The sequence below is a fragment of the Motacilla alba genome, chromosome 2 (assembly GCF_015832195.1).
Source record: "Motacilla alba alba isolate MOTALB_02 chromosome 2, Motacilla_alba_V1.0_pri, whole genome shotgun sequence".
NCBI lineage: Eukaryota > Metazoa > Chordata > Aves > Passeriformes > Motacillidae > Motacilla > Motacilla alba.
Window position 1 is genome coordinate 70,888,197 of NC_052017.1, and position 12,794 is coordinate 70,900,990.

A 12,794-nucleotide genomic window follows, 5' to 3' on the forward strand; every position below is an offset into this window, starting at 1 on the left:
GAAAGTCCTGAGTCTGGTTCTCATTATAATCAGGGCAGAAGTTCCAGACCAGACACCAGCTAGCCTGGCCATGCTGAGCATAATTTTGAAGAAAAAAATAACTGGAAAAAGCCCAGGCTTTTCCACAGGCAAGTCTTTCAACTTTAAATGCAGTAATTAGAAAGCATTTGTGTCAAATCAAACTGAGAACAGAAGAAACACCCCAGATTCTGCTAACTTCAATCACGAGCTGCTTTTTCAGGGCTCTCAGCCTAGTCCCTGGTCTCCAGATCAACTGTAGGTTTTTTCTCTTGTATGGCTGCTTCCATATCAGCATTTCCTAAGGGCCTACAAAACTGTTTTATTTCATTTGAACATATCACAATCCCTTTAGTACATCTCTGTTTGGAGAGCATGTTGCAGCTCAGCTCTCTTTTTTCTCTTGAACTCCTCACGCAGCACTGCTGGAGACAGTGATAACTGCTGTTCTTCTTCTAGACAAAAAATATAAACCAAACCCCCCCACAAAACCCCCCACATATGTAGTTTAATTACTATTTGAAGCAGAAAAAGTAGAAAGTTGCTTTTCCTGCATCTGATGATGGCTCAGTGTGTCTCATGATTTTACACTAAGACAGAACCTGTGTGCACTTCTACTTCTAAAGATTAGAACAGTTTAAACACAACAGGAAGCTTCACAGGGAAAATAAATAAAATTACTAGCTACCATCAATGTGTGGTAATTTATAGTTCCAAACATCAAACTTAACTACTGCTAGCAGCTCGTAAATTGGAATGGATTACTAAATTTCACATTTTCCTTGTGACATGTTTTTTGAGGAGTGAGGGGAATCATAAGGGCAATATTTGTTACTATGAAATGCATAAAAAACCTGGGCACACTTTTTACCATGCCACTGAGATAACTGAGTGTACTAAATTATGCCACATAGTGAACTGATAAACAGCAGCATTACCTGAAATTGCCCTAAGCTGATGCCTGAAAGCTCAAAATTTTTAGTGGTTAAGGGTGAGCATACAGAACTGGGTGTCAGTGCTGATGCTGCACAAATGCAGACGTGCTGCTGTGGGCTGACCTTGGCTGCCTGCCTGGTGCCCACCCAGCTGCTCACTTGCTTTCCTTCCTCAACAGGACAGGGGGAGAAAATTAAATGTAAAATTTGTGGATCAATTCAAAGACAGGGAGATCCCTTACCAAAACAGACTCAACCTGGGGAAAGTTAATTATCAGTTCTATAGATTCAGGTGGTCAGAAACAAAGAGAAGACATGAAACACCTTCCCACCATCCAGCCATTTGCTTTCCCAGGCTCAATATCACTTCTTCACCCCCAGCTCTCTATCACTTCTCCCTTATGCAGTACAGGGAGACAAGGATTGGAGTTTATGGTTAGTCCAGAATAGACCCTCCCTGCTGCTCCTTCAGGGCATATCCACCAGCCCCACAGTGTCTCTCCCAGGGACACAGTGCCATCTCTGTTGGGATCTCTACTCCCCTCCATCCCTCCTTCCTCTCTTCCCCTCGGGGCTTACAATGGAACAATTAACCTGCAGGCAAAGTAGCAAATCCCACACACATCCACCCAGTTCATCCAAATGGGTGAACAGACACAGACAAATTTTTCTCCTACTATTTACTCTCATGCTGAGTGAAACCCTTGCCTTTCTTTTACACAACTCCTAGTGGTATTATAGCTTCCAGCCTTAAACACCTGGGAATTCATCATCCTTCAAATCAGAAACAGGATGTTCTGGCAAGCAGGCTAGAAGGGGTCTGCTGCTCTCACTGCAAGACTCCCAATGCTGCCCTTGCAGCCCCCAGGCTGTTCTTGTCAGCCATCAGTGGCAGTGTAGCATCCACACCAATTAACAGGCAGATGGAAATAGTGTAGCAGGATCTGGAAAAACACTAAAGGCCTCAGGAATGTGGATAGATAATCCCATTGCTCTCCAAGACCAACTGTATTATCATGTGAATAAATGAAGTGACTTCACCAGCTCAGCAGGTAAGTAATGCATGAATAGGGCAGGCATCCAAAGAAGTTACTGCTGGTATGTAGGACTTGTGTAAGTCTCCCTCCTCTTGCAGGAATGGAAGTTATAATAATTTTGGTAAGTGGAAGTGCAATTGTGGTGGATAGCTCATAACAGAGCATCATCATCAAATCCGCTTGCATTTTGAAGAGCTTCTACACAAGCTGCTATGGAAGAAATACACGGTCTAGTTTTATAAGTAAAACAGACTCTCTATGGAAAAGATGATAGTAAAGCTTTTGCCAACAACACAGTACATTAGTCAAAAATATTTATCCAGCTCCAAGTATTTAAGAATCTTTAAATTTAAACTGATAATTATTGCAAGAAATTAGGCCTGTTTCTCATACTATTTTGCTACTAATTTGTTATTTTCTCCCAAAGCAGCAACAAATGTCATGTTCTGCGCAAATAAAATGTTTTAAATTAGTCTCCTTCAGATCAAACTCCAGATTTTCATTTTGGCTGTATTTAATTGAGTACATTTAGAAAAATCTTGGAAGTATGTTTCCAATCTAAAACAAATTCTGGTCAGGACTAATCAGAATTCAGCTATCATTGTTATAAATTAAGACTTGATCCAGACTCCAAAGGAGTCTTGAATCTTGATTTTCAGATTCTGCAGGCAGGTGTTTAAATCTATGCTTCCATCTGTGTCTGGAAGTGCTCTGGCCTTGAATACATTTGTTATCCATCTCATGCAAAATTTGTTATCCATCTCACGCTTTTACGCTTTATCAGACTGAAGAAATTTTATCTTCCTACTCCTAGATGTTCTGAAGGAAGACTCATGCTCAAAACATGCCTTCCAGATCAGATTTCTACAGATCACCCAGCAATTGCACCATTAAAAAAAAAAAACAACCCAGGCAAGTAAGAACTCTAGGGAAAACACAAGTTATTTTATGTAAAAGGCCTGTGATTAGAACTTCTTTGGGAGAAGTAGGACCTGAAATGAATTTTTCTCAGCTTGCAAAGACACATACTTCTTTCAAGGTCCATTAGCTTAGCTGCACTATCTGGTGGCTATAGGTGTTGATGCCTCACAATCCATCCTCCTGAGGATTTTCTTCCAAACAGAAGAGAATTCACGGTATCTCGTGCTACAGACAGTACAAGAAAGAGCTTGACAAAGCAGACTATTGATTAGAATGGTCACCTGGAAAGGAAGGTTTGTGGCTGAAATTTCTGCTCTGAAGAGCAGTAATTTAATCAATGACTATGTCAAGTAAAAGGGAAGATATGGATAGGACGGGAATAGGGTTTTCACTCTTTTTCCTTACAGATCTTGCTGGAACTAGAACTTTAAACTTTTAACTGTTAATAAAGTCAAACTAAATTTGTATCCACTGGACCAATTCTCTACTTGACAAAAGGTTTAAACCTTGGGATCCAAGATTGCCTGGTCTTCCTATCTACATATCTTCATAGATGGCTGCCAGGAGTACAGTATTTACATAAATGGCATTTATGTTGCAAATATACATAACATCCACTTCCATCAGCTAAGCTGATGTATAATAAAACAAGTGGTTTGAAAGACTGATGATCTCCTCAGATTTGTAAAGTTCTAAGACCTATGAAATCTCCTAATTGCCAAGGAAACAAAAAAATTATTCTACTGTTGTTTATTTCTAGAATAGTAGGGAGAATTTCAGAAGAAATCCTCCTTTTAGCTGAACATATGGTCCAGTTATGCAGTTTATACCATAATGAAACACAAATAGAAATGCTTGTGTGACACTTTTAAGAGCAAACTGGCTTGAAAATTTTGAGTGCAGCATTTTATTGATTGAATGACACAATGAGTTCTAGCATCCCTCTGCATTGCCAGTGGATAATTATGATTATTATGAGGAGCATGCTTTGACAGAAAAGTGAAATAAGTCTCTCTTTTCTATAGCTCTGAAAGACTATTTCCCTCTAGAGGTCATATGTGGAAGCACAAAACAATTTTATATTACAATTTTCATTTTGCCTTTACAATAATAAACTAAAATTAATATGAATTATACCTTTTCCTATCCAATATAATTAAGAGGAAACAACATCCCAAGAAGTAAGAAGTACTCCAAGTACAATAATTCATATAGTCAAGCATATCCATTTTAAAGTCACTGGAATAAATCCTTAAAAAAACAGGTGCAGAGAAAACTGCTTTGCCAAATTTTCAGGCAGAACTCCACAGATCACTATTCACTATTGCAAGAGCATTAAAAAAGTGACTTGTGAGAGCTGAAATCATGCATATATTATTTCCAAATTACAGACTGTCAATTCCATTGCTTCCAGGAAAAAAGAAAAAAAAAAGAGAAGAATAAAGAATAAGACAAAAAATGTGTTAATCTTATGAAGTCACATTTTCTCAAATGATTTTCACTGAATAAGCAAAACTGTTAAATATTCTAATTTGAACATTTAAAAGTGTGTCCCTACAAATAGTTTAACATACAGCATATTCCACACACATCTTTATTTTCTCACAGGTTGTACTTGAAAGCACACACTTACGGAATAGGAAGTGCTAATTGACTGCTTTCTCAAATTACTCTTAAATAGAGGAGGTTTTGATAGAATATCCACAAATTTTAAAAGTTACCCAAATGTCAACGACCAGAAACTGCACCCTGTGCTCCCTAACCCATCTGTAAAAGACTCAGAAGGCAAGGTGGAAACCCTTTCATCTGCCACACGTATCTCTTATCACTTGTGTAAATGGTGCAACTCTTTGAGAAGTTCAGCATTCACAGCTGGAGCAATCTCTGGAGGAATAGACACAGTTTTGTCATCTTGCCTTTCTTTTCTGATTCAGAGCCATTTTGTCAAATAGGCAGCTGTGGTTTCTTCCTACATGTACAGGCTGACTGCTGGGGACCTAGGTTTTCACTTCCCATTCCTTTTTAATCTTGGTTTCCCAGTTCTTTCCACGCAGCTTTTGCCCAGAGCCACATCCTTTCCAAAGCTGTTGAGCCTAATGTCTCCCTCACCCTGTGCTTCTTACCTATGTGAATTCCAGTTGGCTTCTTTCTTCCATTCTACATTCCCTGCATACTAAATTGTCAAACACTGAATCTGATTTTTTTGGCCATGTATCTTCTCTGCAAGCCATCAGATCTTTGCTGGGAGTGAGAGGGTATCCAGATGATGCCCTTGACGGAGCCAACAGTGTTTAGGCTTACAATCTGAACAAAGAACAAGCACTGCCTTTTAATCTGAGAGCTTCTTTTGCATTTGGATTGCTCATGTGAACTTCCTGGAGCACCTGCTCCCAAGTCCAGTTTCTTAAGTTTTCTTAAGTTTCTTAAAACTCTCCCTTGCACATTACCAAAGTCCTTTCCCCTTCTGCAAATATATGCTGTTTATTTTCATTTTTTCTTGATATCTGAGAGGAAAAGATTTACACAGGGACAGAGAGGCACCATTTCTGAGCAGAGTTTTTCCCTTGATATTAGAGATGATTAGGTAAACTCATTGCTTAAAATTACCTCCCCTTCTGTCAGATATTCATGGATAAAGGTAGGAAATACAGATTTACTTTAAAAGAATGATTCCCCTAATTTAATTTGTATATAGAAATTTCATTTCAGTTTCCTCAGCAAAAAAAACCCAGGCTTCTCAAGGTGGATTCAGTTAATTCATCTTGATTCAAGACCTCTCTTTTACAACATTTATTTTCTTTGTGACCATCTTTCAGCTTAGTGCTCGTTCTGAAGAGTCCTTTGACAAAAATTCCTCCTGAAGCATAGCACCTTGCCCACCCACCTACACTTTTTTTATCATATTGCAGTCTAGACTCTAAGGTCCTGACTATTTTTTTTTTTCTGGGGACTATCCTTACTCCTTTCTACTCTCTTTCATCTGAAAGACAGGAAACCTCACCTCCCTACTTTCAGTGATCTCCTTGCATGATTCATTGCTGATCAAAGTGTTTTCATTAAAACCAAGCACAGTAACACTGCCATAGTCTAAAATATGTATGGAAAGGCCAGGAACATATGCTGGCAAAAGCATTTTAGCAGTCATTTAAAGAGCATTGCTATACAAATCTTGCAGTAAAAGTAAACTGTACAAACATAAATTATATAGAAAACCTTGCCAAATCACAGCACTCGTTTGCTCTACTTCCACCTGCATGGGAAATTCTGCTCTGTTTTGAAATCCTGGCCTCAGGCCTCACAGGATGAGGCTAGAATATCCCCAGCAAGTGGTAGGGGAGGGAGCATGCTCAGTGGTGGCAATACAAAAAGAAAATTTGAGTCTACTAAGCAAAGAGTTTTTCAGCAAACTATAATTCAGCAACACCTGAGCAAACTATGAAGGAACAAATGAACACCTTGATAAGCATGCAAAATTTGACTTAGAAATGCATGTATGTAAAAAATCTTCTCAGGGAAGTAGGTGTGACAGCTCATCATAGATGTGATGAGTTATGCTAATATTACTGTCAAAAACAAACCAAAAGCCCAACAATGGAACTGTTCAGACAGCATGAAAAAACCCTCACAACCTAATAGTTACAGTTTGATAAAATCCTAGTGTGAAAAGTTTGCTTTTCTCCATGGGCAACTACAGACTTTGCCACCTGTGCCATCTACAATAATCTTGTTTTAGACTGTCACATCCATGAATGTGTATCCATGTGCCCAATCAATTATAGTTCACTAGAGCCTGATATATAAACTTGCTGACTGAAACATGGCCACTTCAACTGGCAACACCTAAAGCATTTAGTTAATAAGCAGCATGAATCATACCTAAATTTATGCAATTCTCTCCAGATCCTTAGATGCATTCTCATGAAATTTGAGAGGCAACGTGTGTTGCTAATCGTACTAAGAGTCCTCAGTGAGGGAGCTCGCTCTCTTTACACTGAGTACCCTGAGAAACAGTGGTGACAAAACAAATTCTGAATAAAAATCAGCACTTATTAGGTAAACCATAGACAAATAATGCTCTGAAGCAATGCCTCTCTTCTGCCTTTCCTACAATGTATACTATAAGCATTCTCTTTATTTAACTTATTAGATAAGTTGCTAATTGGAAGCTGCTCTTCAGACAACTGAAAAGGCTGAAACAGATTTTCCAGTTAGTTATGTACACTTACATGACTCACAGAGCAAGTTCAGCCATTCATTTTCTTCTGCTTCCTTTAGATTTTCAGAACTATGTTAATTCAGTTCTCAGAAAAAGAAAATGAGGCACAGACACAAGGTTACTCACTGTTTTGTTCCTCTTAGGCGTCATCTTTGGTACCAAGGACACTAAGAAGGAGAAGTCTTGATATGGCACTATTGTTTCATGGGCCATGGCACTATAAAAGCAGTAGTGTTTCCAGTGTTTGATTACTGGTAGAACATCTTTCCAATTGCAGCGTTGAGAACAGGATTGATGACAGCAGGGATGATTTAAATAAGCTTCTACCACAGCTTACAGAGAAAAAGTTGACAAGAAATTATTTGAAGTGTAGAAGGCTGAACTCAGACAGCTTCCTTTGTTTGCTATTTGCTTTGACAGCTGTAGCTCAGATTTCTGGTTTGTGTTGCTCATTATGTTTGTTTGCCCTTCTTACTTTGCTGTCATTAATACCTTTATGATCCAAAAGACTGACTTGGTTACTGGTATTTTTTCCATATATAAAAAAAAGTATTTTCTTTTTTGAAGCAAACATCCAGACAGACTTTCATCCCACTTCTGTAGAAAGGTACATATGGAAATAGGTATTACTTTTCCATAAGTCATCTGCTCTGCATCTATCATGATACATCTGAAATAAAAACAAACTATGCTCTTGCTGGAGGACCATTAGCCTGACTACTGAAAATACAAGTAGTGAGGAATATTTTTTGTTTGGTTGGTTTTGTTTTTGTATTTTGTTATAAAGTGTGGGCTTTTTTTAAACATTAACTGTGCTTACACAGCAAGGTAATTGAAAGTCATTTACTCTGTCCCCAAGTGAGTCCTGACACATCAAAATGAAATTCATATGTATGATCTTTCACAGGAAGTCCTGACATAGTAGCTGGTGTCTCAGTCTGAATGACTGGTGATCAGAAATACAGCATATGAAGACAAGTGAACCTGTCCTGTGAGTGAACATGAGCACCAAGACTACCACTGCCAGCTTGCTCAGAACTGAAGTCAGAGGTACAGCTCCGTCACACAAGTGCACTAAAGCAGCAGAAATCTCCTTGGTGGATGTTTTCTGAGTCCTCTCTGGGATGCTCTGCTCAATAAGTCTGTTTTTTTCACAGTAATTCTTAAGCTCTCATCCATCACTTCTCCCCTCTCTGGTTGGTTTTCCCATAAAATCAACTCTCTGTCCTAGATTTCTTGTTTTCTTCTAACTCATTCCTATTCCATGAGACCTTTGCTAAAGGTTGGACAAACAGCCTACATAATAAAATGACAAGATGTCTAAGTCTAGGGGACCTAAACCTGCCAAGAACTGTTTTGGTTTCACTTACTTTTTACAAGGCACTGGGATTTCAGTGCACTGTTTTTCTTGGTCTCAGTTCTCTTGTACTGGTTGGTCACTCAAATATTTTATGGAGTAGTTTAGATAAAATTTAAGGTAAAATTTTCCCCTGCCCAGAGTTACCTAATTTACAAAAAAACCCCCAAACAGATGTGATGAAGAAATGCATGAAAGTCAAGTACAATGTCTCAGATTTGGACACAGGGTTTGGTCCTCCTCTCTCTCTTGCTTGCTGTCTTTCATGTCAATGTATATAAAAAAAAAGGACATTCACAACACAGAATGGAATGGTACAGAAATTAATTGTATATTGTGATTTAATTCCATTTATGTAAATTGCCATGTGTTTGACCTTTTATTTACAGAATAACAATTAACTTTAAATTCTTCAATTATTTTAACAACTTAAAATGGTTCAGGTCTTCCAGATTTAATAAAATAAGTCATTTTCTTCTAAGAAAATATAGTGAGAAGACCTAATGCTATAATTACACATAAAACAAGTATAATACAAAATACTGCTTGCGTTTTATTAATTCAGCTATGAAAGGAATGTGAGATGCATTAAAAGCTACTTAAAAATTCATTTTAATCTTTCAATCTGTTACAATTTTGGCATCCTCTGAGTGAAAATAACTCACCTTTGCTATATGAGATGAAGATACAACTTCAGCTTGTTTTGGAGTTTTTGTTGATACCTGAAGTTGGAGCCAGGATCCCTAAGAGGAGTAATGGATGTTTTAAAAATTTCAGTCATAACAAGGAGAGAGAGCACCTTGTTTTACACTTCCACAAGATATTGTGTCTTTGTAGGTCCAATATGAACATTACAGCTTACTTTGGGAAGGCTGGAAATGGAGAAATGAGAGAGAGCTACAGGTAACAGCCAAGACAAATTGTACATGTGCCACAGAAACAGAGCTGAGCACTGGCTAAGAGACAGACCAGCACTTCTGTACCTGTGAGAGAAAGGAATGATACAGCAGTCTGGTAGATGCAGAAGGATATTTTCCTCTCTAAGCAAAATCACTAAAGGGGAAAACAATTTCAAACAGGACTTCAGGCATAAGTTATGTAGCTATACCACCTTGCTAAAAAGTTGTAGGAGATGTCTAGACGGATCCTAATCTCATTTTAAGAAGGAGGTGTCATAGATCTCGGTGGAGACTTCCACCTCTGACAAACTATAGGCTTTTGCTTAAGAGAAAGTGAGATGGCAAGTATTAATTGCCTTGGCCTACAGGGAACACAATATTAGCTTGAACAGTAGACAATAAGGTATAGCTCTTCAAATGAATGGATATGAACACCTCTGTAGTGTCTTCTCCCAGCTCATAAACTTAGCATCAATCAGCTTGAATTTCGGTAGGTATCCTTCATCCAAGCTGTCAGCTCCATTATGCACAAGGTAAAACTCCAAGTTGTGTAATACAGACACTGTAGCAATCTCTCTTCATTACCTGTTCTAAAAGCACCTCACAGGCATTGGCCAAAGCATGCCCCAGGAGAAGATCCATCAGGATCGTGTGTTAAGACCCTCCTTGGAACAAAACAGCAGTTGCTGGGCATGACCCCAACAAGATCACTGTAATATTAATTATCCTGTCTAGTCTAATTAAATGTCAAAATATGGTCATGGTTATCAAGAGAGATATGGCAGATTTTCCTCAATTAAGCCAATGAAATAACACACAAGTGTTCAATGGGCTTAGTCTCTAGTCATGCCAGCTTTGAATATAGAAATCCTGTCTTTTCTAGTGAGTTGATGTGGAAGCAAGAACTATCCCAATCCTCCAGAAATACCAACCCCTGCAAATCTAGGTTTCTCCTCTCAAAGGCAGGTCTGCATTTAACTGAAAGAATCTTCACTTTGTCTTCTTTCTCCTGTTGCAATCCTTCTAGAAGCTCTGAAACACTGGAAACTTACAACAGCAGCATTTTAAAGCAAATTTGCACAGATATAAATGGCTAGTCCATGTTCAAAAGTCATTCATTTTGAACATCCAAGGTGATGCTTATCGGGGCTTGAAGAGAAAAAAATTACTTTTCCATGCAATTCAAAGTTAAAGAGAAAAAAAAAAAGCAACCCCTAAAATATCTGTTATTCCAGATGTGCAATCTGCTTGCATTTTAAAATAAATAATTTGCTTTTTCAAAATTTAAAAAAAGCTCTGTAGGCTATTAAAAGCCATCTGCAAAATTCCTTCACTCTAGATTCCATTAATATAAGCAAACAAGTTTAAGAGGTTTATCTTTGCATGAAGGATGCACACTGCATGGCTCCCTATAACTCAGCTCATCCTTGACACTACATGCGAGCTCTTGAGTCTCTAGTCAATGGGCCAAGGGTGGTGAAGAAAGCTCCATTAGCTGCTTTGACTCCATGACAGTTAATTACTCAGAGAGCTTATGTGTGAAAGAACAGAACAGGGCAAGCAAAGGACTCACAGTGGAGATTTTAATTCCACTATTATGCTTTTCTGGTGTTTTGATTTCAAACCAGAATGACTGCAGTATCACTTACGAGAAAGCCAAGGGCAGATCAGGATGGAGTCAGTGAACATATGCATAATCAGAATCTTATCAATCTCACAGGAATATGTACACAAAAACTGTCAAAATTTCTCTCCAGATCATAAGACATATATATAGTTTCATTACTTTTCTTAGCAGAGAAAATTCACAGGAGAGGATCATATAAACAACATCCAACATGAATTAGAAAAAAAAAAATCTATGCAATGAGACAAGATCTCCAAGAAGTGACAATTAATTGCAATTGAAATAGATGTCACAGGGCAGATTCTCACACTTAAAGACATCACGTACAAGGGCTATGCTGAGTTTATGGTTGACTCATGGTCAAAGTGATATGCAACACATGCCTCTGGAGACAACATAACTTGTAGAAAGTACAGCTACAGGTAAAACTTGCCACATACATTATGTCTGAACACCAAAATTAGTTGTGTCATTTACACTGTGTTACAGGCTGCCAATAGCCTTGTTATAATTACCCTGTACAGCATTTTACTTAATCTTCCTGTCACTTGTAAAAGGTGACATCCACATAGCAGCAGGAATCCTCCTTCAAGAAATCTTACAACAAAGCCACCAGAAGCACAAATTCAAATGCTCATACAATATAAGGGGAGGTGAAAAAAAGCTTACTTGCTTCATGAATATCTATGATTTTTATATCACAAGAACTTACTTGAACATTTCAGTGGACTGAATGGGTTAAACGAGGAACAGGTTCCTTGTTATTTATTATTAATGACATTTTGTACTGACTACATGTCTTGGGTAGAGATACCTTAGCTTTCCTCTGCTAAAAAACCCACTCTTTTTTCCCAAAAAAACCCAAAAGCTCTCATTGCATGCAGAAAAAAAATTTCAGGACATAAAATTAGACATGGTCATTCCAAATCATAAAAGTCTCAGGAAAGGAGCACCAGCAAAGCCTAACACCAAGTCCAGTGCTGGCACTGCTAGTCTCTGTGACACGTCTGTGCTTGACTGAAGAGCCTGTTCCCCCAGTGCAGTGATGAAGGTAAATCAGAGGTACAATGGGATGTGCTGGGTGTACCCAGTTATGCAGTGTCACCACTAACCATTATGGGCCATCTTTGTCTGCCCTGGAACCAGATATGAATTATTCTCTCTTCTAAAATGTCCTGAATCATCTCAGAGGCTGTTCACAGTAGAAAGCCCCATATACACTTTGTCTTCTAAGAAAACATCTATCTGCATATGGCAGGTATTCTTGACCAGTTCTGCAGCTGGTATCTTAATATATACATAACAATACAATACATTATTTTCAACTTCTTCTAGACTCCCCACAAATTAAAAACAAACAAACAAAAAAACCCCCCAAAAACCAACCCACAAGTGAAAAGAAACAAAACAAACCCAAAACCAAAAAACAAGTCTGGGAATAGAGACCCTGTCTATCTGTTCATCAGCTCCCACTCCCTATACATTACCAACTCTCCTGCCAAGTATCTGTTTTATGTCAGAGCACCACAGTGAGGCAGAAAAGTGATTTGCTTAACATCAAAAAAGTTCTGCTAGAGAACCAGTATCTGAACCTGTGTCCCCTGACTCCCAATTTAGTGCCTTGCCTACAGACACCCTTCTTTCTTCTTAAAAGTAGAGGGACATGCTTGGTACTAAATTTAAATTTAAATTGTGGACTAAAAGCAACGTGTTCTCCCGACTCCCTGCATAATAGGCAGCTATTAGCAACTCTACAACTGAGGCAGTAAATAACCTATTTTCCC